This window comes from Chamaea fasciata, unplaced genomic scaffold (assembly GCF_029207755.1).
Source record: "Chamaea fasciata isolate MVZ Bird 193981 ecotype frontalis unplaced genomic scaffold, bChaFas1.0.hap1 SCAF_1, whole genome shotgun sequence".
NCBI lineage: Eukaryota > Metazoa > Chordata > Aves > Passeriformes > Sylviidae > Chamaea > Chamaea fasciata.
In genome coordinates this window covers 75,962,275-75,985,754 of record NW_027094086.1, presented here as the reverse complement: position 1 = coordinate 75,985,754, position 23,480 = coordinate 75,962,275, and the positions used below count along the sequence as shown (strand labels likewise).

The window sequence follows — 23,480 nt, the reverse complement described above, 5'->3', positions numbered from 1 at the left end:
GAGCAGCCACAGAAATAATGACCATAATCCCCACCCATCCCCTGTCTCCCCGGGCCACTGCTGGGGAGGAGGTAGGGTTGGGAAGGAGGTGGCAGGAGGAGGAAGTTTTGAATATTTATTTCACTTTTCATTATCCTGCTCTGCTTTTGATGTAAAATGTGTGAGTTTCTTCAGCCTAATTTTAAAATATTCCTGTGGAACGATGTATCTTCTCTGACCATTCATTAGATTATCTCTAGTCTTTTAAAAGAGTGGAGATGAAATGAGTCTCAGTCTTGCAATATATGGTTTTAAGGTGTCTTCATGAATATCCAATATAATGTCTTTTATCTGACAGTGTCAAAGTTTATTATAACAAGAGGAGAACAGTACCAGTATTGCAATTCAACCCCAGGTGGTAGGTAAGGACCACACAGTCAACCACTCATCTTTCCCCGATGGGGAAAATCAGAAAAGTGAGAAAACTGATGGATTGAGATACTGATTATTTAATAGGCAAAGCAAAAGCCACGTAGACAAGCAACACAAAAGAAAGAATTAATTCACCATTTCCCATGTTCAGTCAACCCTAGGAAAGCAGGGTTCCACCACACATAACAGCAACTTGGGAAGACAAATGCCATCACTCAAAATGTCTCTCTCTTTCTTCTTCCTCCTTCAGATTTTTGTGCTGAGCATGATATCATATGGTATTGAACGTCCCTTTGGTAAGTTGGAGTCAGCTGTTCCAGCTATGTCCCCTCCAAACAGATGGTGGACCCTCAGCCTTCTCACTGTCAGGGCACTGTAAGTAGAAAAGCATTGACTATGTAAGCCCTGCTCAGCAATAATGTGTTATCAACACTGTTGCCCGCACAAATACAAAACGCGGCCCCATACTAACTACTGTGAAGGAAATCACCACAAACAAACATAGCACAACCAGAAACATGGATATCAGCAAAAACAGGATAATTCCATCTTGAGTCTGTACAGAGCGCAAAGTCACGAACACAAGTTCATGCTGAGGTTGTTGGAGATATTTACTGGTCATCAACTGCTTGAGCAGAAATACTTCCTTCATCTTTTATCATTTGCTGTTATTTCAATTGTTTGATTCAGCCATGTCTAGAATTTGACCTTCACAAATTTAGCAGAATGAAACATTTAAAAGCTTTGTAAACAGAGTTTTTGTTAAACTGAGAAACAGATGGAAGCCAGCAAGCAGTAAGTGTCGATATGTCAAATTATAGGCTGTCTCTTGAGTCAATCTCACTGGGCTCAAATTCATTACCTTTACTTACACTGAATAATTATACAGATTTAATTTCACAAAAGACTACATATGAAGTAAGGTATTAAATGTCACTAATGAATGTAGAATCAGGCCCACTGACAGAAACATGAGTGCAATCACTGCCCTGTGTTAGATTTGCTGAAACAAGCCAAATACTACTGTTTTAAGTATACAGTCTCAGGTCATACATTTGAACCTTTCTCGCAGCCATTTTCTAAATCTTACTTGCATCCTGACTATTCAGCTCATTTACTTTGTGAATTATGCATGTTGCTTAAATCCACTTAAAACTGTGAAATCTTTGTGACATGATGAAGTAAAGGGGAACATATGTGAGCATAATGTTTATAATAGATTTTCCACATCTATCTTTTATTAACAGAGCACAAATATCATTATACAAACAAAGTCTACATTATTAGATTACTCATTTAAGAGATCCTTGGCTTTGATTCATCAACAATAATCAACAATAATATCATCACTTTGCAACATTTTGTAATAGACATTTCATTGAGATAATTCTAAAACATATTGGTGTTTTTTACAAATGATGAATTCTTAGGATAGTTGTGCCCAAACTAACATGGTTGCAATGATCCAGGCTCTACCAAGAATACAGAAAGCATCACCCAAGCATGAAGAGAAGGAATAACAAAAGGCAAAGCTTAATTGCATTTGAATTTGGCAGTGGAAGGGGAGGACAGGGAGGGCCTCTACTGTTGCTTTGCCAGTCAAAGACAGACTGAAATAGTATGTTCCCATACCTAGAGAACTTTATTTGCCAACAGACACAGAAATAGAAAAGGTTCTTTCTAGCTTCTTTGTCTCTGTCTTTGGTGATAAAATTAGCCCTCAAGCCTCCCAGATCCTTGCCTCAAGGCAGTGTGGCACAGGGGAAACAACACACAGCAGAAAAATTAAATAAGGACCAATTAAGGTAACTGGAGTTCTACAAGCCCATGAAATCAGAGAGATGATTGGAAGATATCCCAGATGGTTATGATGCCTTAAATTTAGCTTTCATATTTTCCAGATTCTCTACTGCATTAGTATATAACTCGGAACTTTATGTCAAGTGCTAGCAGTTTATTTCACAGTTTAGTTGACAAAACAATCCTTTCCAGCCTGAGAACCAATGACACCATTGCAGCTTCAGTCCCAAAAGCTATAAACAACAGCAAATTGAGGAGAGCAAACTGTGAGGATGTGACTTCATAACCTGAAGCTGTAATTGGACAATTAACCCAAGTATGTAAGTGAACAAAAATTTATAAAAGTGAAAAACATGTGATCTGTCATCCATCTTGGGTGCAGCCTCAGCCAGGTCCTTGTACTGCCTGAGCTGTAGCCTTTGAAGGCCTTTTAAATAAATACCTACTTTATTCTTTTAACATGGTCTAGCCTTTGTGCTAGACAACCTCTCAAGGCATCCGTGAGAAGTGCTGGATGATATCATTCTGGGGTCTTGCTTAAAAGCAGAGTTCCCCTAGGGCTGGGAAATATGAATTATGTCTACATTCAAGAAAATCAAGAAGGATCTGAGCAACTATTGGTAGTTGTCCTGACCTTATTACTTGAGAAAGTAATACATCAACTTTTCTTGGAAACAATGCACAAGGATAAGCAGGACAAGGAGATCATAAAGAACAGTCAGTGTGGACCCTTTCCCAAAAAGAGAAGTCAAGGTCCCAAATGTGGGACCCTCTCTATCCCACCCCAACCTCACATTTTTTTCCCTCTGCTTATGAGTATTGTTTTCTCATAATATTCTTTTTTCTTTCCTCTAGAAACTAGGATGTGCTAAATTTATAGGCTGAAACTGCTATCTCTGAAGTCTACATAGTCCAGTTTATACCAGTGTAACTAAAAGACTGGGTTTTTATGGTGATAGATTTTTGTTTACAGTTCAAAAGGGAAAATATAATTTGATTTGCAGGGTTTGAAATTATTTATGTAGCATTTTCTGGCTGCTCTAATCAAAATTGAAGAACTTATACTCTATGCACAGTGATCAAAGATTCTATTTATAAGCCTAATATAACATATAATTGAAAATTGAACAATCAATCAAGACATTGAGACACTGATGACTAAATTATACAAAATGTGAAAGATTCACGACTCAGCTGCTAAGGTCGAAATTTCAGGGTACTGTAAATATCAGAGAATTCTGCCTATGTTGATGCAAATTCATAAATTCAGTTTACAAACACAGAGTCATGCAGAAAGGAGAAATGTAAATACCAAGAGTAAAACATTTCTCCCCTCAGAAACATGATTTTCCTATTCCACATTTTACCCAAGAATGCATTTCAAGACAGAAATGCTGAACTAAACACCACAAAACTGAAAAATGTATTTGAATAGAAGATATTTTCCATTGGTACTAATAAATTAAAAAATATCCTTAATGTTACACACTCTGAACATCAGCTTTACCTTCTGGTACATTATGGACAAATCAGAAGACAAATTGTACCTGACACCCATTTCTTACAAACAGTACTTCAAAGAAATTCTGGCTAGCAGACCTAACTAGTCTTTAATTAATTTATAAGCATTGCTAATAGCTACTGCTTTCCATGGACTGAAATATTAAAAATAGTTCTTTATGTAGCAGAATAATGAGGAATGCTGCACTATTTCAGTGTTTAGTAATATGACTTCATGGTCATTCATTCTTAATTTTTTAAACCTTTCCTCTGAAAGTTTAATCTGTGACGCAAGTACTGTTTGTTCCTATGTTTTGGCAAAGAGAAGCTTGGCATTGAAACAGAACTTCTACATGGTTCTGTAAGACTATGAATGATAAAGAGTTACTGACACTTGCAAGTGTAACTGAACCACAGAAAACTTGCGTAAAATCTTTACTGGAAGTCCTGTCCTGGGGCTGAATGGGATTTAGGGGCTGGCACTTACATTCAGCAGGTCATCATATTGACTTGTCTACAAATGTAGCTTGACTTCTGCCATGCAGAAAACTGTGAGAATGGATATCACCCTTCTTCTATCCCCATCTGATCATGAGCAATCACTTTGTAAGGGAAAATATTAATTAGGTAAGTCTCAGACTCTTTTGTTTAATTTTTAGTTTAATCTTTAGTGTCAACCATAAATTCTCAAATTCCAAAACATCAGAAAAATGTTAAATAAGCATAAGAGAATTGTCCCTTTAAATGATAGATTGCCTTCTATGTTAGATCTGCCTTAAGGTAATTTTCTTCAGTGACATTGTGCTTGATCTGTTTTGACATTAAAAACTTTCAATAGTGGAAGTGGAGACTGAGGCCTTGAGCAGCAGAGAGCCATATGGCACCATCAATTTTTTTTAAGCAGAGCTCTGCACTGAGCTACATAAGCAGCTCTGTGTAAAACGTTGACACACTTTGTATGCAGTATGAGCTGAATATATTTTCTCAGCACAAATCAATAAGGACACATTGAAAACAGTTTATGAAACAATTTGGATTACCATATTTCGTATCAGTGTTATGTTTTATGGCATTTGGCCCTCTTACCCCATTTTTTTTCTAAGAAAATTAACATTAGAAATATGTCAGAGTTTGTTTTCTCTGAATTAATAATATATTAACTGTTATATTCTTAAGTGAAAAGGAAATGTTACATATTATACTCCTGTAAAGTAGCACATCCTAGAATAAAGGAATAAATCTTTATTCTTTTATTGTAGGTTTTATTTGATGGTTCTCCAATAACACAGAGTTCCTAGCTGACCTGTTATACCATGCCCTCTTATTATAAAAGACAAATAAGAAACTAAACCCCAAGGTTAAATGAAAGCAATTTCTAATAAATATCATATTTATTTATTTGACAGAGTGAGGGTTATAACCCTATCCCAAATAATATTAATATTTTATGGTGTCTAATAGAACATGAAAAGTTCTGCAGTATTACTGAGAATTTCTTTGTAAATTTAATGTATAAAAATGTTTTCCGATTTAAATTCCGCATGTATGATGCTTGAGTAGACTGAGTTGTGTAACCAGTAATAAATGTGCAACATGATTTTAATGACAAAATTTTAATACTGTTACAAAAATTAATTGGGTAATACAACTTGTTTATAGCAGTCTGGCAAATGTTTATTTGTTCAGAAACCAGACAAATACTAATATATTACTTTTGATTATTTATTTGGAAAGTATTTAGTGATTTCTGATGGCATTGCCCTGAAAGTAAAAGACCCTGTGGATGTTTCCTCTTAAGCTAAGTACTAAATATTTACATTCCTTGATTCTCAAACCTGTGTTTTCACACACTAACATAATTAAGTATATTATTATATAATTTAGAAATAAATTATAAAATAAATTTCAATACATAGAATTAAAAATATGAAACTTGTTGAATCATGAATACCTGTCAGTATTTTATAGGGGCATCCAGGTGCTCCTATGATCACAAAGAAAGATTTAGGTTCAATTACAGATTGACTGCTCTTCCAGAGCTATCATACACTTATTGTATTACATTCCTAGAAAATTGTCCTTCCTACATTTATAAAAAAACCTGATACTGAATGTCATAAAAAAATAAAAATGTGTTTTCTGTATTATATTCGGACCGCATGAAAGCATAAGGCAAAGCCTTCCTACAGTTTTAACTCTATTGTGTGAAAAGAAATAAAACCTAAGCCAATTAATTATTTCAGCAGGATGTCCAGTCATGGTGGAAATTTTCCCAGCTACTAGTTAGAGGAAAAGATTTACTTTTTCCCTTGAAGTCTATTGGTACAATAAATTATTTTGGCTTCTCAATATAATTCTTTCACATGCAAACTATGTAGTGCAGTGGCTTTTCTCACTAACACGTACAGTGAAACAATCATTGTCATCAGGTGTGGTTTGTAACAAGCTTTTTTTTCTTTTTCTGTGGAGCTTGGTAGTAGCAACATTATAATCAGCTACATAAACATATAATTATTTTCTGTTATCTGCAATCATGTTGTAGGAACCTTCTTACATCTCTTTGTTAACATGATAAAATATCAGTGTCATACTACAGTTAGAGAGAAAAAAATACCACTTAAAATATAACCTGAGTTTTGCTTTTAACATATTTTTTTTTCTTACCAGAAAAGAGATTTAAATGTTTTTAGAGGTGATTTTGTTTTAGGTTTTAATTTTATCAAATACATGTATAAAATAAAATAAGCATATCCATATGACTTCTTCAAAGGATGCTGAGAGATCGTAAAGGTCTTTCTCTGACTACAGGTCAAAGATAGTGATGGCATTCCTGAGGTATAAAACTGAAACTGGAAGACACAGAAAGAAGGAGGGGAAAATAATAATCAGTGTTTTCAGAAATCCTATAACCTAGAAACTCCCTAGTTGAATTAACTTTTAACACACCTCAAATATTCATCTCTGGAAGGAAAATAGAAGATCAAAGATGAAGTATACTGCAAAAAATATATGCGGAATATGAAAGGCAACAGTACCGACCTTGAAAATAATGTCACAGTTTTAAGATTTAACAACCTGACTCTAAAGCATTGAATAACTGAGATTTATACTTTTCAAATTATTAACTGTTTAAATACAAGCACTGACATGTCATTTTTTGTTAGAATCCCTATGCATAATTATTAGTATAGAAGTTTTTGTACAAAAATAGCATGTCATTTTTTTAAAGAAAGGAATGTCCTAAAATTAAAATCTTTCTGAATAAATAAGAACCCACTATATCAAAGATGGTTTCCTTGAGGGGAAGCTATATGAGGTCACTTGGTCTGTTCAGCCTGGAGGAGATTGAGGACAGACCTCATTGCAGTTCACAACTTCCTCATGAGAGGAAGAGGAGAGACAGACACCGATCTCTTCCCTGTGGTGACCACTGACAGGACTCAAGGGAATGGCCTAAGTTGTGTCAGGGAGGTTTAGGTCAGGTATTGGAAAAAGGTTCTTCACCCAGGGGGTGGTTGGGAATTGGAACGGGCTCCCCAGGTAAGTGGTTACACAACCAGCCTGTCAGAGTTCAAGAAGTGTTTGGGCAATGCTTGGGCACATGGTGTGGCTTTTGGGGATGATCCTGTGAAGAGATAGGGTGGATTTAACAATCCTTGTGAGTTTCTTCCAACTCAGCATATTCTGTGATTCTGTGATATTTGAAGGATGCACTGTGAAGTTAATTTTGTTAAACCTTGGTAAGGCTCACTTATTTATTTATCTAAACTGTGGAAGAAAAATCTCAGAAATACCATTTTGGCAAAAAACACTAGTAATCAAGGGTCCAAAGAAAGACCAACTTTTCCAGTCGTATTAAACCGCCATGTCTGAAAAACATTTAAGAGCACATACATACCTCCCTACTGATACATGGATCTACCAAAAGTGCAACCAGTAAAGTGCACAGAACAAAAGATACAAATAAACCTCATAGAAAGAATTTCAAGAACAAAAAGTGCTTTAGAATAAATATCTTTTAACCATAGCCAGACCCAAGGAAATATGTTTTAGATTACACACATTCACATCCTCATATTTCCTTGTACTTTTTCCAAAGAGCACTCTGCTGCAATATAAGGAATTCTCAAGTGAGAGTCTTATTCTGTACCCTGAACATGTGAACTGTACTTTTATTTATCTCTCTTCAAACATAATTTTGAACTATCCCACAGGGTTTATAATACACATCTACATAAACAATGGTTAGAGCTGTGAAAATAGCAACGCTCAAAATAGATTTTACCTTTTCCAGCTATCTGAAGTTTCATTATCCATTTGAAACTAGCTTCCAAAAGTCCTTTTACAGCCAAGAAAAAGACATCATTCCTCAAAGACATTTGATGTCCAGGATAAGTAGAAAAAATCTCTGCCTGAAGTCGGCATTTCTTCTCACCTAAGTAAGGACTTAGGCATTTCAATAACTAGCGACTAAGTTTTAGAATATTTCTCAAAATTTTTAGTGAGATGAATGGTAGGCTTTGACGATGATGTCGGAGGATTGATTTTTTTGTTTAATAACTTGAAAGAAAGGGATCCTGAATTCATCTTCTCCCTGCTTCACAACAGAGTCCATTTGTGGAATAATCATAGTTCACACGTTTTAATTTTTTAAATATATTAGAGTTACACCTAATGCTCTGCATGTGACTCTTAAATTGACAAAAGAAACTCATCTTCCACACCTTCGCATTGCAGAACGGTGTCTGTAAAGGTGTTAACTCTCTTGAAGAGAATGATCCTGGTAAAATTTTGTGGACCTAAAATTAGAAAATTACATTCTAGCATAGTATATTTCTATTAAAAATTAGATTTTAAATATCTTCACTTTTTTGGTTCCCAAACAATGGAGTTCAGATCAAAATACAACACGAGAAGATTCTATAACATATGACAACTGCTGACAATGGCATGGTATTACATTATCTTACAAAATTCTGTAGCCTGTCAGTTTATTTCTGCATGACCACAAGGCATTTATCAACCGGGTTTGACTCACTAATTTCATATTCTTAGAGATCTATAGCAAATTTAAGCATATATCTCGTAGCATCAAATTAAACCAGTATTGCAGAATACATCCTGAACAGCAAGTCTAGATTTTTCTTGCCATTCTTTTTCTTGAACTGGATGACATATTTAGGTAACACATATTGCACTGAAATGTGTGTTATGTTTTGTTTAACATTTTACATTAAATGCGAGTCACAAAAAGGCCATGGTAATTATTTACATCTTCATTAGTAATGACATACATTTAAGCATTTTTCTCATGAACCGTGTTTTTCATTAACTATATTTTTTTGCATAAGAAGACTAACATCTGTTCTTTTCTCCTCCAATTTACACAGTTGCATGACAACTGAGACATGACTGTCCCTCAGTGACTATCCTTAGTAAACTATTCAAAAATTATCTCATGCCAAAAATTGACTGAAACATTAGCCTTCTGTCACATACAACAGATACTTTGAGAAAGAATGCTATCTTCCTCCTGTTGTGTTTTCCTCTTAGTTTTACTACCATGCAAGTAAACACAGTTACAACATGTAGCAGTGATCTATGGAAAATTCTTGATTCTAAGACATCTCTTCTTCTAGGAACAGCCAGACCACTTGTCTAAATCTTTGACTAATGAAAAAATGTTAATTCTGTCTGTTTTGTTCAGAAATAATTCATTAAGAGTTCCTTACTTACTCTGCCATGGAAAACACTTGCCTAAGCAGCTGAAAACACAGAGCACTTCTACCCGTTACTTGATCATGGTCAATGCATGAGCTGAATGGTACATAGTCAAAATAGATTTCTGTTTTTTGAAAGAGAAACTGATCACTTTGCTCTGTTAGGTTTTGGAGCCCAACTGAGTCGGGAATTGTAACATGGCTTACTCCATTCTGCAGAGTGTGAATATTTACTTGCTCAGAGTACTGTCATGCCAAAAGACCTATGAAAGCAGTTTCAGGATGAAGAATGGATGAATAATTAATCAAAACACTGGAAAAATGGGACAGAAAGTTTTTTCTTTTTTTTCAGTAAAGGGAGATAACAGCAGCATTGAAGATCACCAAGGGAATCTGTGCAATTCAACATATTTTCAAAAGGAGTGAATAATAAAGTGACAAATTTTGTTAGTGATGCTAAGCTACTGAAGGTAAATCAGAATCAAGAGAAGAATTTCAAATTTTTTGTCATAATTACAGATTAAATTAATTTTAAATAAATATCAGATGCTTTCCATCAGATCAAAAATATGGTCTTTTGACTGACAGCTCAGTTGAAAACTTAGAACTATAATAGATAGATATAAAATATTGGCTCACTATTCAGAAGTTATCAAAAATAATCATTTTAAAGGCAGAAACTCTTGAGAAAATAAAAGGAAACAAGGGGATTTATGGCATACTGTGAATCCATGGTTCAGCAGCATCCTGATTACAGTGTAAAGTTATGGGTACTGATCCCTTAACTCTGAAAAAGGATTCAAAGGAATTTTTGAAGATGCACAGAGAAAGGATTACAAGAGTGACTTGAAATGGCTTCTGTGCACTGAACAGTGGAAATGGAAGAACAGATGACTAAAGGAGATATGAAAGAGGTCTTCATGGTCATGAGGGGCAGTGGAAAAAGTAGAAATCCATTTTTCACTGTCAGTTCCAGAAAAAGAAATAGGTGATATCAGATAAAACTAATGGATGGCAGTTACGAACCAAAGTCTTAACATGATGGATAAGTAAACTGGAAAACAGCCAAAGGGTTCTGAAGACAATAAATTCTTCTAAGGGTTGCAAAAGCAATTTGCTTTTTTTCTTCCAAGGATTTGTTCACTTAGTGCTACTGAGCACAAGGATACATACTCTGGTACGTTTGGAACAGTTATTGTGGTGAGTGAAACAGAATCAACTTGGGGAAAATTATTTTATCACCAATTAGAAATTGAGTTGGGTGGTAAGAAGCAAACACAAAGCTCTCCCCTTCTTCCCAGGCTTGACTTTACCATTTACTCCTGACTCCTCTACCTTCTTTCCCAGAGCAAAGAAGGGTGATGAGGAATGTGAGGCTGTGGTCACTTTTTAAGAGTTCCTCTCTGCTGTTCCTTCCTCCTCACAGTTTTCCCTGCTCCAGCATGGGACTTTTTCACAGGCTTCAAGTCTTCATGGACCTCTCCAGGCTGGGCTACAGTCCTTCAGTAAAAGACTGGTCCAGCTTGAGTCCCCACGTGCTGCAGTTCTTTCAATTTTCAAAATGTGTTAAGTGTTAAACAGGAAAGTGTTAAACAGGAAAAGACTGTGCCTTCTTCTCCCACAGGTGACATTCTCTGTTTAGTAAGGCCAACTGTTTAGTCAGGCAACCTAGATAGTAAGGCTCCCCGAAATCATTCATAAAGAACATCAACCAAAATCTAGAAGACAAGTCAGAAAAATTCTGAAAGTTTTTCTTACAAAACCAGAAACCATGAGCGGTTTTTTTCTCGGTTTTGGTTTCTCCATGGTTACATTTTTATCTGTCTTCCATGTTAATGAAAACTTTTCTCTTGTTTCTCTACTTACAAATGGATGTAAATTCAATTAAAAAGACTGAAAATTATATAAGACTCAATGAAAATATTGAAATAGCATTAGTGCACATTTTTCAGTTTGAGGATGGAGGGCCTTAAATCTCTTCTTTTAGGTTGTGGCTTTTGCAGAACCACAGGGATAAAAGCAGAAATACTTTTTAGTCTTTGGTAAGATTAGGAGAAATAAAGAAATGCCTCTATAAACAGACAACCCACCAATATTAATTATGAAGCATTTTAAAGAAGCTTGGCTTTATTTATAGTACAGATTCCTATAGAGATTTTGAGTTGCTTGTGGTAGAATTCCCAAGCTACATTCTCACTAACAGTACAAGAATAGAATGGAGGGGTACGAAACAAAAGTGTGCAAACTGAAAAGTGCATCTTGCCATAGATAGGATGCTTTCAACAGCCTGGCAGGGCAACTGTAGTCCCAAAAACTACAGAATTCCATTTCAAAGCTATTAAGTGAGAGTTATCTTTTCTTCTCCATTGATCTTTGCATCTGCACACAATCACATTCACAAGCAGTGCCCTGGGCTTCCTCTTCATCTTCTCAGTTCCCATCTACCACACAAAAAATATTTGGAGAAGAGGGAAGGGAGAAACACAGCTGACACAGTATAATGTTTCCTTCTTTGCAACCTCACCAGAGGCTTCCATATCACAGACCATAACAGTGCTGAGCACAACATCCATAGTTGATCCTGTACTTTTAGTAAGATCAGCTTGGAGATGAGGTGCGTGTTTCCATGCTGAAGAACTCTCTACCGTCTTTTAAGTACACGTAGATTAATCTCATCAGTTGCTCATTCAGGATTCGATTGAACACCTACACACTTTTGCATCAGCTGGAGGAAGAATCCTTTGACTGGGTTTTGACCTGAAATCAGAGGCAAATCTCTTTGTTCACTTATCTGAAGTTGATTAATTTCATTATTGATTACTGCAGTTTGTTTACCACAGCTACAATGTCACAGGTTAATTCTACTTGCTGTGGTCTTGACACAGTATCTCCTAAATTATTGACTTTTGTGCATGCTACTCTTTCATTTTGTTTATTTACACTAATAAATCTTCAACTTTGTTTAAAAATAAACAACACAGCACTGCTTAAGCAATTTAAATGTCATTCCAAGGGAAAAATCTTACAACTGCCACAATTCTTTCCCCATAAGTAATGTTCTTTTCTAGTATGATTAGTACCCCATTGTTACAAAGGTTATAGTCTGCTACAGGAAAAAACAATTTTCTTGAGACTTACGTGTCTGTTGTGATAGAAACATCTAGTTAAGTTCTTCAAAGTTATTTCAAAAACCTCCAACATGATCATACTCTGCTTTGTCTGAGTATTTCTTGAAATTCATGAGGCTCCTATGGCTGGAATCCTTCTGCTCTCTATGTGTCATGTCATAAAGCTTGTTCTACTCAAGACCTATGTTGTGGGGGCAGGGAAATATGCCATTTGGAGCTGATGTCAGTAAGCTGAGACAATCCTGCACTAAAGAAAGCTGGATTCTGAACTTCTGTAACTTGTTATTTTTATTTCTATTAAAACAGCAATGTGTGATTGTTTAATCACCCAGCACTTGATGTGAAGATTATAGATCTTCGTTAGGCCACGAAACTAACTATTCCTTATTTTTAAATCATTCTTGAAGCAAAAAATGTTGGCAGCAAAGGGAAGCTAAACTTCCTATTGTAGATAATAGAATGATGCATATATGTTCTGAATATCATTGGTTTTAAATGTCATCCTGATTTCTTTACAATCAGAAAATTCGTGTTTTTACACATAGTTTAAGAAGAAAATTATGTAAAGACTACCCAGGATTTTCATTGTCATAACAGTTCAAAGATCACCACAATGAGCAGTTAAACATCATCTTTGACAGGTCCACAATGTATATGGATGAATGCTTACTTTCAGAAAGAATCATCATAATGTATAATTTCATTCCACACAGTAACAAACTGCAAAGCTGCAAAAAATTATATGTAAATATTTTACCGAACACATTGATTTCACTGTCTGTAAAGGTCTCTGCTGGAGGTAGATTTGAAGTCACACTATAAAACAATCTAACACAGACTATGACTTTTGAAAGTTTAAGAAATTGCATAGGACTCTTTTTCATGAAATATTTACATATTAACAAAAGATTTCACATGCAATTGAAACAAAAACATAGATTTCATTTTCAGATTTGGCTTCTTGGCCTGAAAGGGTCAAGAATTAGACAAACTAAAAGATCACAAAAAGTATAATAATTTAGGAATAATTAACCAGACATGTTCTTCTCATGGCAGTAGGCTTCTCCAGCAGCAGGCCCAATGGCCCAGAACTGGGCTGGATCACAGGCAGTCAGAACAAGGATCCTCAGCAATGTCTTAGGAGTCCTGGCCAGGAAGGAGCAAATATGTGTCCAATAAAGAGTTTCCAGCACAGCCTCCTAATGCTGAGACCGGTAGTTTTCTGTTAGGCAACAGCTTTTCCCCCAGAGTCCCTATTGGAAAAGCTGGATATGAAAGCAATCATTTTCAAAAAGCATGGAATTTTTGAAGATGTACCGGAAAAAAATAAGGGCAATGATTCACCCTATGGACTTGTGGAACCATTTTTTTAAGGATTTGTATAATTGTTGAAAAATCTGAGCACAGTTAGAGAGGGAATGAGAAGAAATGAGTTAATGCTGGCTGCAAAGAGGATGACCACTATAGGAGGAAAAAAAGAAAGCCTATACCACTGTGCAAGTCACATGAGATAAATAATTAAAGGCATTGATTTTCTTTGAGATGTATTCTGATAGAAATTAGGTCATATCTATCACATGTTTTGGTTTAGAGCAGAAAGTTTTTGAAGTCATATAGCAATTGAACCAGCACTATTCAGAACATTTGCTGATAAAGTAGGATGAATTTTCTCTTCAAGTTGCTGTTTTACCTGCCTCATTAAAAATTATTACAGATTGTTTCAGATGAATAATCTCCATAAATGTTTACTGCATTTGTGTACTCAAGTGGGAGAGTACCTTCACTCATTTTTGAAGCATATCTATTTTTTACTTTCCAAAGGCCTATTTTGTCTCTAGAAAAGTCATCCATTTGGCTACACCAAAGTTATTAAATTCTACCATGCTAATCCAACATTGGGGTGGCTTTTTTTAGAAATATCAGCATTTAACTACATACAGTAGTTAAAAAAATAAATAAATGCTGTTCTAATATTTTGCATACTTTTATGAGTTTATTCATCAAAAAATTTTAGTTAAGAAAATATAATGTCATCTGTGTTCCAGTCCTGTCATTTCCTTCAGTTTAAGTAAAGGCTTCAAATACTTGGGTTTTTTTAGAGCTCAAAACTTGCTGTGAATTCTTATCTTCTCAAATGCCTTGAAATCCATTTAACAGTGGATCTGACCCTCTTAGCAGATTTCAGAAAGCAATTTTAGGTATTGGAATGAGAAAGTGAACAGTGTGGAGTGGGGAACATTGTATCCATAACATCTGAGGTCTTCTGCAGGGATAGAAACCTCTGTATATTATTCTTTCCTGCACAAAATTTTAGAGGAACAGAATAAAAACAAATGCATCCTAAAGTTCATTGATGGCTTTTTTAATAATTGACACATGACAGGAAAACATCTGAAAGAAACAGGTTCAGTATTTACAACACCCAATTTTAACATCTCATTTAAATAGCTGGAGTTTCCAGGGTGTTTTTTCCAGGTTCTTGAGGGCATTACTTTCTGGCCCTGTCGGTCCAGGGCCCAGGGCATAACTCCACCCCATTCTCAATCCAGGCCCCATGTCATCCCAGCCCTTTGAATATAGGCACTGTCTGTGATACCTCTCAGGGCACTGAGGTGGTTCCCAGGGGCTGTCACACACCCAGTCAGGAGTGGCCCCAGCCCTGGCAGAAGTAAGCACAAGCCTCTGTGTTGCCCTGATGACTCCGGAATCAGGACCTGTCTGTCTGTGATATTTTGGCTCGTGTTAGTGTTATTTTAACTGGACTAATGAAAGTTCTATTTTTATTTTCAATAGACTGCTAGTATGCTAACTTGCTCACTGTAAATTCCTTGCTCCCCATACCAGCAGGGTTCCAGTTTTGTCCCCAACAGGGTTCTGAATTTATCAAGTGCAATTGATTTTCTTTGGTGCTCTAATTTTAAATTTAGTGTAAATACACTACTGTAGCTGAACATAAGTGAATGAGATCCAGTCAGCTTAACATTACCTAAATGGCATTCAGCTTTGGACACATCACATGGGAGTCATCTTAAAGTACAGGTCTAAATGCATATATATTTAAAAATGTCTGAGTTTTTTAGGGATTAAAACAAAATAAAATTTCTAAGCCATCTATCTGGGTTTTAGAGGTCTTCTGGATGCAGTAAAATTAGTATTCACTAGAACTGTATTTCCTGAAAAATACTTGAGATATCAGTCAGGTAAGGTACTGAAAAACTGTTGTTTTTTCCACTATCCATAATTCATAATTTAGATCAAGAATTTTACTGCAAATCCTGTCTGTTCAAGCTAACCTATAAAAACGTAAATATTTCAGGAGTAAACAATTAAAATTTTCAGCACCTTCCCCTCCACTTGACAAATTACTTTGGTAAGAAAGAAGTCTGCAAAATTTGGTTAGCCCTAGAGTGACATCTACAGCTCAGAGATATGTGCAAGAGAAGCAAAATTTATATTCACTCATCCAGCTTTAACTAGGAAACAAAAATGTACTAATGATGACTGATCTATGAATTTAATATATGAAAAAAGAATACATTTTACCACAAAGCATCCTGATGGCCAGGCAGCAACAGAATACCTCAGCCCACCTGTCAATTCAATTCTTTCACCAATAGGTTCTCTACTCTACTACTTCCTAACAAGTCTAGGAAGTTTTAATCTTGGAACAGGAAGAGAGTATTGATTAAGCGTTGATGTGAAATTATCAGATCTGGAGAATAGAGACAGCTGATGAGTAATCGTTTTGGACAGAAAAATTAATAGAAAGCATGGCCTGAGCAGGAATGTGAAAGATTCAGTGCAATTATTGTAAGACAACAAAACTTTACATCATCCTTGAAGATAAAATTCCATCACATGGTGATTGTGCGCTCTACCATGCTTGCTTCAATAATAGTTAGCAGAGTCAAGAATTTTAAGGCCAGAAAACAAAGGGGGTTTTGGGTGGGGTTTTTGGGTTTGTTTTTTTTTTTGTTTTGTTTTGTTCTAAATGTATTATGCTACTTAAAAGCTGTTTTATGGGATAGACAAGTTTTCAACTCATCAAAGTAAGCAAACAGCAAGAAATTTAAAAAAATGTAGTAGGCATTTCTGAAACAGGAAAGCATTTAATATTGGCTTTAATACAGACAGTAAACAAAAAAAATCCACCCTGTTGATCAGGTCAATATTATCATTGGCTAATTTGTTCTGATGGTGTTTCTGGAACTATACATATGACATTTTAACCCTGAGGATTTCATCAATAGAATAAAATTTAGTCATATGAAATGGATTAGTATGCTGAAAGTAAGAAGAAATGTAAAGTTCATTAGAATAGTCCTTATAAGATAAGAGGCGCTGGTTGTAAGACAATTCATTATCTCTTTAGGTACAATAATCAGTGGTAATTAATTTGGAAATCTGAGTCTATTATAGGTCAACTGTCTTAGACATATGATTCTCAAATTTATTTTTTTTCTCATATCGGGTTGGGAACAGTCTGTGCAGGGGTTTACTTACAGAAGATTGATAACTCCTTTTCATGTTGCTAAAACAGTTGTAGAAAAAAATTACCAGGGCCTATCAAAAGACTTCTGAAAGGAAAAAAAATCCATTCCTTTAGAAATTCCTTTGGCTTGCTTTTTATGCTTTGAATTTTGTTAGTCTTTCAGTATCTAGAAAAGTAAAATTCTGACTTTTGTGTACCAATGACATTGTCCATGTTGCGAGGATTTGCAGAAGGATATGGGGAGGAAGAATTAATTTTAAAGGTGACAGAAAAGATAGGAGGAAGAACATGGAAATACCACAATAAATAAAACATTTGCAATAGACTTACTGTCGCTGTCAGAGAAGAACAGATGGTTTTAAAAGATTTAAATATTTTGGACATGACAGGTTTATTCTTACAGAACACAAGCCAGAGATAAGCCAGTGTGAGTGAAGGTGAGATGAGAAAACTAATTCACGATAATTACTTCATGTCTTTGTGTCTTAAATTTTGTATGTGTCTTATAATTCAGAATAAAGAGCTCATTTAGATGCACTCTAGCTCAAATTAGGTAGGTTGCTACATCTATCATCTTTAAAATCAAGAAAAATAATCTTAATGGAAGACAATATTTCTTTTTTTTTCAATGGCAATGGTGGCAATAGGTCCAAATTCAAATGCATAAAATTCTATTTAAATATAAGAAAAATAATTTTAACTGTGGGGGCAGTGAAACACTAGCCTAGTCACGTTGTGGTGTCTCTGCCCTTGGAGATATTCAGAACCCAACCAGACACAGTCCTGCACAACTTGTTCTGGTTGATCCTGTTTACAGAGAGGTCCTTTTCAACATGACTCTATGACTGTGACATAAAACACTTTTATTGGGCAGGGTAGCATTTTTGTCAGAAATTGTTATCTACTTTTATCTACTGCTCAGGTTTAGGAAGGGTACATTAAAAATAGTCCATCCAATAACCAAATTAACTATGCGTGTCTTCCAGCAACTGCATTTTAAGGAATGCTAATTTAGATGTTTTTCTGGATACATAGATGTATGAAATTGCTTTTCAAACTATTATTTTTAATCCAATTGGTGTTCATGCTCCCAGAAGAGTGGTGTGAACATGTAACTGATTTATTTTAATAGGATCTGTTTGGCACAGATATAAAAAGATATTTTTGATGTATTGCTCAGTACTATTCCTGCAAGACACAAAGCCTCTGGGGTAAATGAGAGGCACTCCAGAGAAGCTGAAATCCACTTTACATAGCTAAATGTTTAGAAATTGTATCTTCCTATAAAACCACACACACTCATGCATTTCTGATAACCCAAGATGGTTCCTATGTCTCTGTAGAGGAAACTGAATTTAATAGATACTACTCAATCTAACACGAAATCATATGGGACTAGGGCAGCTCTACATTTCAGTGGAGAAAATTAGCTACTTTAAAAAGTTACAGAGAAAACATGCAAGAAAGCATGTAATGAAAGGCGTGTGGAGAAAATGAATGCTTTTATTTTCTTTGGATTTTTCTAGTTGATTTTGTTGTGGGGTTTTTAATTTACTTTTACCTTAACCTTTTTTTTTTTAAATTGTAATTATGATTTGTCTTAAAAGCTATGAAAACACAAACTCATGACAAACAAGAATATCTTTCAGACAGAATGAAATTACAAAACCATGTAGTTAATGATTTATTTGATTTACAGACAACATATTTTACTTAGAGAATTTTTTTTCTAGTTATAATGAGGTAACCATGTGAAATCTCAGATTATACTGATTGAGCAAGTAATGTCAGTTTTGCAGCAATTATAATTAGTCTGTTAATTTTTAATGTGGCAGTTCATTCCCACAAATATCACTTGCCTTGGAGAACTAATGTTGATTAACACTGGAATTATGTATTTCATTACCAATAATAATTTATATTCCACTGACATTGATAACCACAAATTGCCTGCCCTTGTAATATATATGGAGTATTTGTCAAGCCTCAGAAAAAAGGTAGGCTTGGTTTGCTTGGTTTTTTTCTGGTAATTTGTATTACCTTACTCTTTTTAAGTCATAGTGAAAAACGAATATATAGCAGGCTGTCCTTAGATGCTTTTTGAATCAGTCCTATCAAAGACTAAGCAGCAATAAAATCTTTGGGGAAAAAAAAATCATACTAAAGATTACAGTTCTCTTCATAAATAAGAAAGACAGTAAACTTGTGTTTAAAACTTTTCATTATATTCTCCCATATTACTTTGTCTCAACATAAGTAGAACAAGAAGAAAAGGGTAAACACCAAAAGTTAATGTTCCTGCAAGAATCTGGATCAAATGTAAGAGTTTTACATCAACTTTGACTGTCTGATGTACTGCAAAGTGAAAGTTAAAAAACTTTTACTATACCTTGTCAGGTCAGCTTGATAACTTTTTACTATGAAATTAATCATTCAATGGGATGAAAGCAGTAGAAATTAATTATATGGATTTTAATAAAACTTTTGACACCATCTCCAGTTGCTATTGGAAGGTCCTTATAGCCTGTGCCCACTCTTTTCAAGGCACCTTAATTTCAGGCAGGTGTCCCACACTGTGTCCATTACTCACCACTCTCACCACACTGCTCATCAGACTCAAGCCAACAGTATGGGCAAAGACAATTCTAACACTTGCCAGACCATGGGAGGAGGATTAAGCCTAGTTTAGTACTCACCACATAACCAATTATATTAGCAAGCTACAGCAAATGCCCAAGAGGCCCTGGTGAGCATGCAGACAGAACACAGTTTACGTGAGGAAAAGCTGCACAACTGACTTGTGTCACTCTGGAGAAGAAAGGCTGCATCCTGCTCTGTTCAGCTGTCCTTCAACATCCTTGAGAGGACATAGCCATGCTCTTCTCACAGCTTCATACTAAAGTACCTGGAAGTCAGAAAAGATGCTCAGGTGCGATCTGCAACCAATGGAACACAAAGGAACAGCTGGGCCTCCTGGTGACCTCATGACAAAAGACAGGGAAAAGCCCAAGGGCCACAAAGGTTTATTTTTCCTCAGCTGTTGCTGGAAAGATCTGCTTTTGGACTGCCCAGCTGTGTGCATCTGGTAGCAGAGTTGGAGTGAGCAAAGAAGCCCGAAATCTTTCCTCTCTTGAAAGGAGATTTAACTCAGGGATCAGTAGATGTTGTTATAGCAGGGCAATACCCATGTTTGTAAGAGTAAAAATAGTACATGTCTTCTGAGCTATTAACTGGAAGTGAACCCTGACACCAGAAGGACACGAAAAGAAGGACACTTACACAGTTAGTGTCAGGGTAAAAAAAGAAAGAAATTTATTTGGGGATTAGGGTTTAAATAGGTTTTGGAGTTTGATCAGTGATTGGGTTATGAGGTTGACACTTCTCTGACTTCACTGGTCAAACTAGAAGTCCATCACAGAAAGGAATGCGAAAACAATTTACTTTATGTTACAATACATGAGAACTCCAGTCCAAGAATGTAAACATTAGAAGGCTGAAAAAATCAGAGTGACAAAGCCCTGCTAGTATAAATTTGCAAAGACATGACATAGTAAAACATGTCAACTCTAAACATATAATTTGTAAGACTGTACTGAACGTCTTCTAGTAAAGCAGTATTTTCTTCTGCTGCCCTGAAAAGGATAAGTCTAAGCATTTTTATGGGTATGATCAAGAGAGTTTTGCCCCTTTTTTCATAGATCATGATATTTTGATCGCACACTAAGAAGGCAGATCTCTCAAACACAGTACAGATGAAATACTGTAGACACAAGTTTATCTTTAAAATAAAGTTACATTCCAATACCACATTAAATGCACCTAAATCCAGTGCCACAAAGTAGTAAACAATTTAAGTCAGCCACCTTAGAAAGCCATAGAAGTCCACTCCAAAGAAATTTCAGCATTTGTGAGGACAATCAGGTGAGTATTTGCCTTGCCTCTTATTTGCATCAACCAGTATCATTGCCAGAAAAGGAAGCAGTGTCCAGTTACCTCATGTGTGTCAGAGAGACTAGCACAGTTTTGTTGATTTGTTAGTCTCCTTTAACGGGACACATCTTCAGCAGCACTGATTCATACAAAGCATCTATGTTGTGCTTTTGAATATTATTCTGCATCTGTTATGGCAGCCATACAAAAAGTCAAGTTTTGTTTGCGAACAACTTCTATTGAAAGATATATAAGTTTTGTCTGCACAAAGACTTACACTGTTAGAAACAAACAGAAGCAGAAGAGAATGTTATTTCTATTTTTATGGAAAATCTGTGCCTTCAGCCAGTCATTGTACACAAAGGCCACAAGATGGTAGTCTTGTCTTGAAAAGGTTTATGCTGACTCGTTTTTCTATATAAGGTTATCTCCTTTGTGACATCAGGGATTTTAAATTCCTCTCCCATTTCTCTGAAATAACTTCTCATGTACAAGTAAAATTAAAGCAAATAGGGTCTAAATCTCAGCTCAGTTTTCAGCATGAAAGCACGACATATTTTTTGGAAAATTAAGGAAGTTCATATATGAGTAGTAACTTTTGGAAACTCAGGAAATCAGTGCAGCCCAAATAACACTTGCATTTTAGTGGGCTAATACTCTGTATTTACAGGAAATTCATTATGGTAATTAGGGCCTAGGACTGATTGTTTCTTGTGGTAAAAATAACTAAGATGGATTATTTGTAATAATCAAATATTTCAGCTTCCATAGGAATAAAAATATATTGAGCATCAGCAATTTTAAAAATCTAGGAGAGATTTACAAAGGTTTAATACAATCAAGCATTTAATTAGGGGATTCTAACACTGGTTTTCCAGATCCATGACTTATTCCAGCAGTTACTAGTTCTAATGTAGGTGATTTCTTCTTCACAAGTTTAGACCACTAGGTGGTACAGTTTTATACAAGGAAAGGTGGAATTTAAAATACATTGTTTGAAATCAGTATACAAAGTCAATTCTTACATCTGTGTCCTAAACTAGCCCCCTAAAGGTACATGTGCTTTGAGGGGGGAAATGTATTTCCCCCCTCAAGTAAACATTCACGGGAGTTAGATTTCTGTTCTGGCTCCTAATGCCTCAAAGCTGATGTAGCTTTTTGGGCTGTAAAAAAAAGTTTAGTTTCTTTGCCGAAAGTGGTAGTACACTCCCTGGTGAACAATTATTTCAAGCATACGGAGAAAGAATTAATGGAGTTTTGTCTCAGAAATCCTGTGATACACTAATTCATTGAGATGCAGACAAATGAATCATCAGGTGCACAGCTTTTATTGACAAACCTAGTTTTGCAACCGATGAGCACTTCAGCAATCATTCCATATATACTTTGCCCTCATCTCCCTATATCATATTCTAATTTTGGTCTTACCATTGATGGTCTTATTTCAAAAAGAATATATTTCAATTTCCTTAAGTCAAAATTTTTCATGTATTCAGGTTTTGACAATAATCATCACAATAAGTATTGCCAGATTTTTTTTTTCATTTTTTTTCTTTTATTTTTTAACAGCAAACTTCAGGCATTTACAAAAGGTTTTGAACACTTTCAAGTAATGCTGAAAAAGGCATAGTTTAGGATTCAGATGAAAAATAAGAGAACAGCTGCTGGTCTAGACTTAATCTATGATATCTGAAGTGTTAACTACGTCACAATGGGATGACATGGCTAGAAAGGATTTACAATTCTGTGGTGTCCAAGAGCTAGCACTCTACCACTTCCAGCAAAGAAAAGACTTCTCACTTCTGCTAGCTAGGAATGATCCAAAGACTCAGAAAGCTAGCACCGCTTTAGGGAATTAGAAGATTTAAGTAGATAGCTACAGGATACAGAAATGGAAGTTAGTCTTATATCAGTTTGGTAAACTTAAAACAATTGTTTTAGGTTTCCTGCTAAGTTTATGGTTTGGTTCCTCACCCACTCACCCCAGTAGTTTTTCAGAAAAAGTATTTTTCAGCAAATAACATATTCCAGAAATATATTACCAGGAATTCACTCAGCAACCCTCCAGAGTTAAGTTGCCATAAATATTTTTGGAATCTATAAACAAAAGCAAGCAATTATGGAATAACTTTACACAAAAAATAAATAGTCACTTCAGGAAAGGATATTTTATGTGTGAATAATTATCATATTCTACCTCGGAAATTAGACTTCACATGTCTTTTCTAAGAAAAAATAGCAAATGCCAAACTAGAAGAAATAGTCTGCTAGACAATAAGCAAAATATTCAACACTGCCTGCAGGACCAACTTTTGGGTCTTACAAACTTGCATTTCCACCAGAATTTGAAAAGCATTTGAAACTCACCTGCATCTTTTAGTTTAGTTTCCTTGGAAAGAAATCCAATTTATTTATACACCCCAAGGTTGCAATGTTCATAGGCATCTCCACTAAGAGAAACATTTAAAAGTTTCTGTGAAAATCTTCAAGAGCAGCAAA

General features: G+C 35.4%; 1 long non-coding RNA gene across 1 annotated transcript; it reads right to left on the bottom strand.

The window, feature by feature from the left end:
• Positions 1 to 549: 549 nt before the first annotated feature.
• On the bottom strand, positions 550 to 23,480 carry LOC136302626 (uncharacterized). The gene is made up of 3 exons (XR_010724098.1): positions 23,349 to 23,480; positions 19,850 to 19,956; positions 550 to 784 (listed from the first exon to the last, which is right to left on the bottom strand). It is a non-coding gene; the product is annotated as an uncharacterized lncRNA (long non-coding RNA).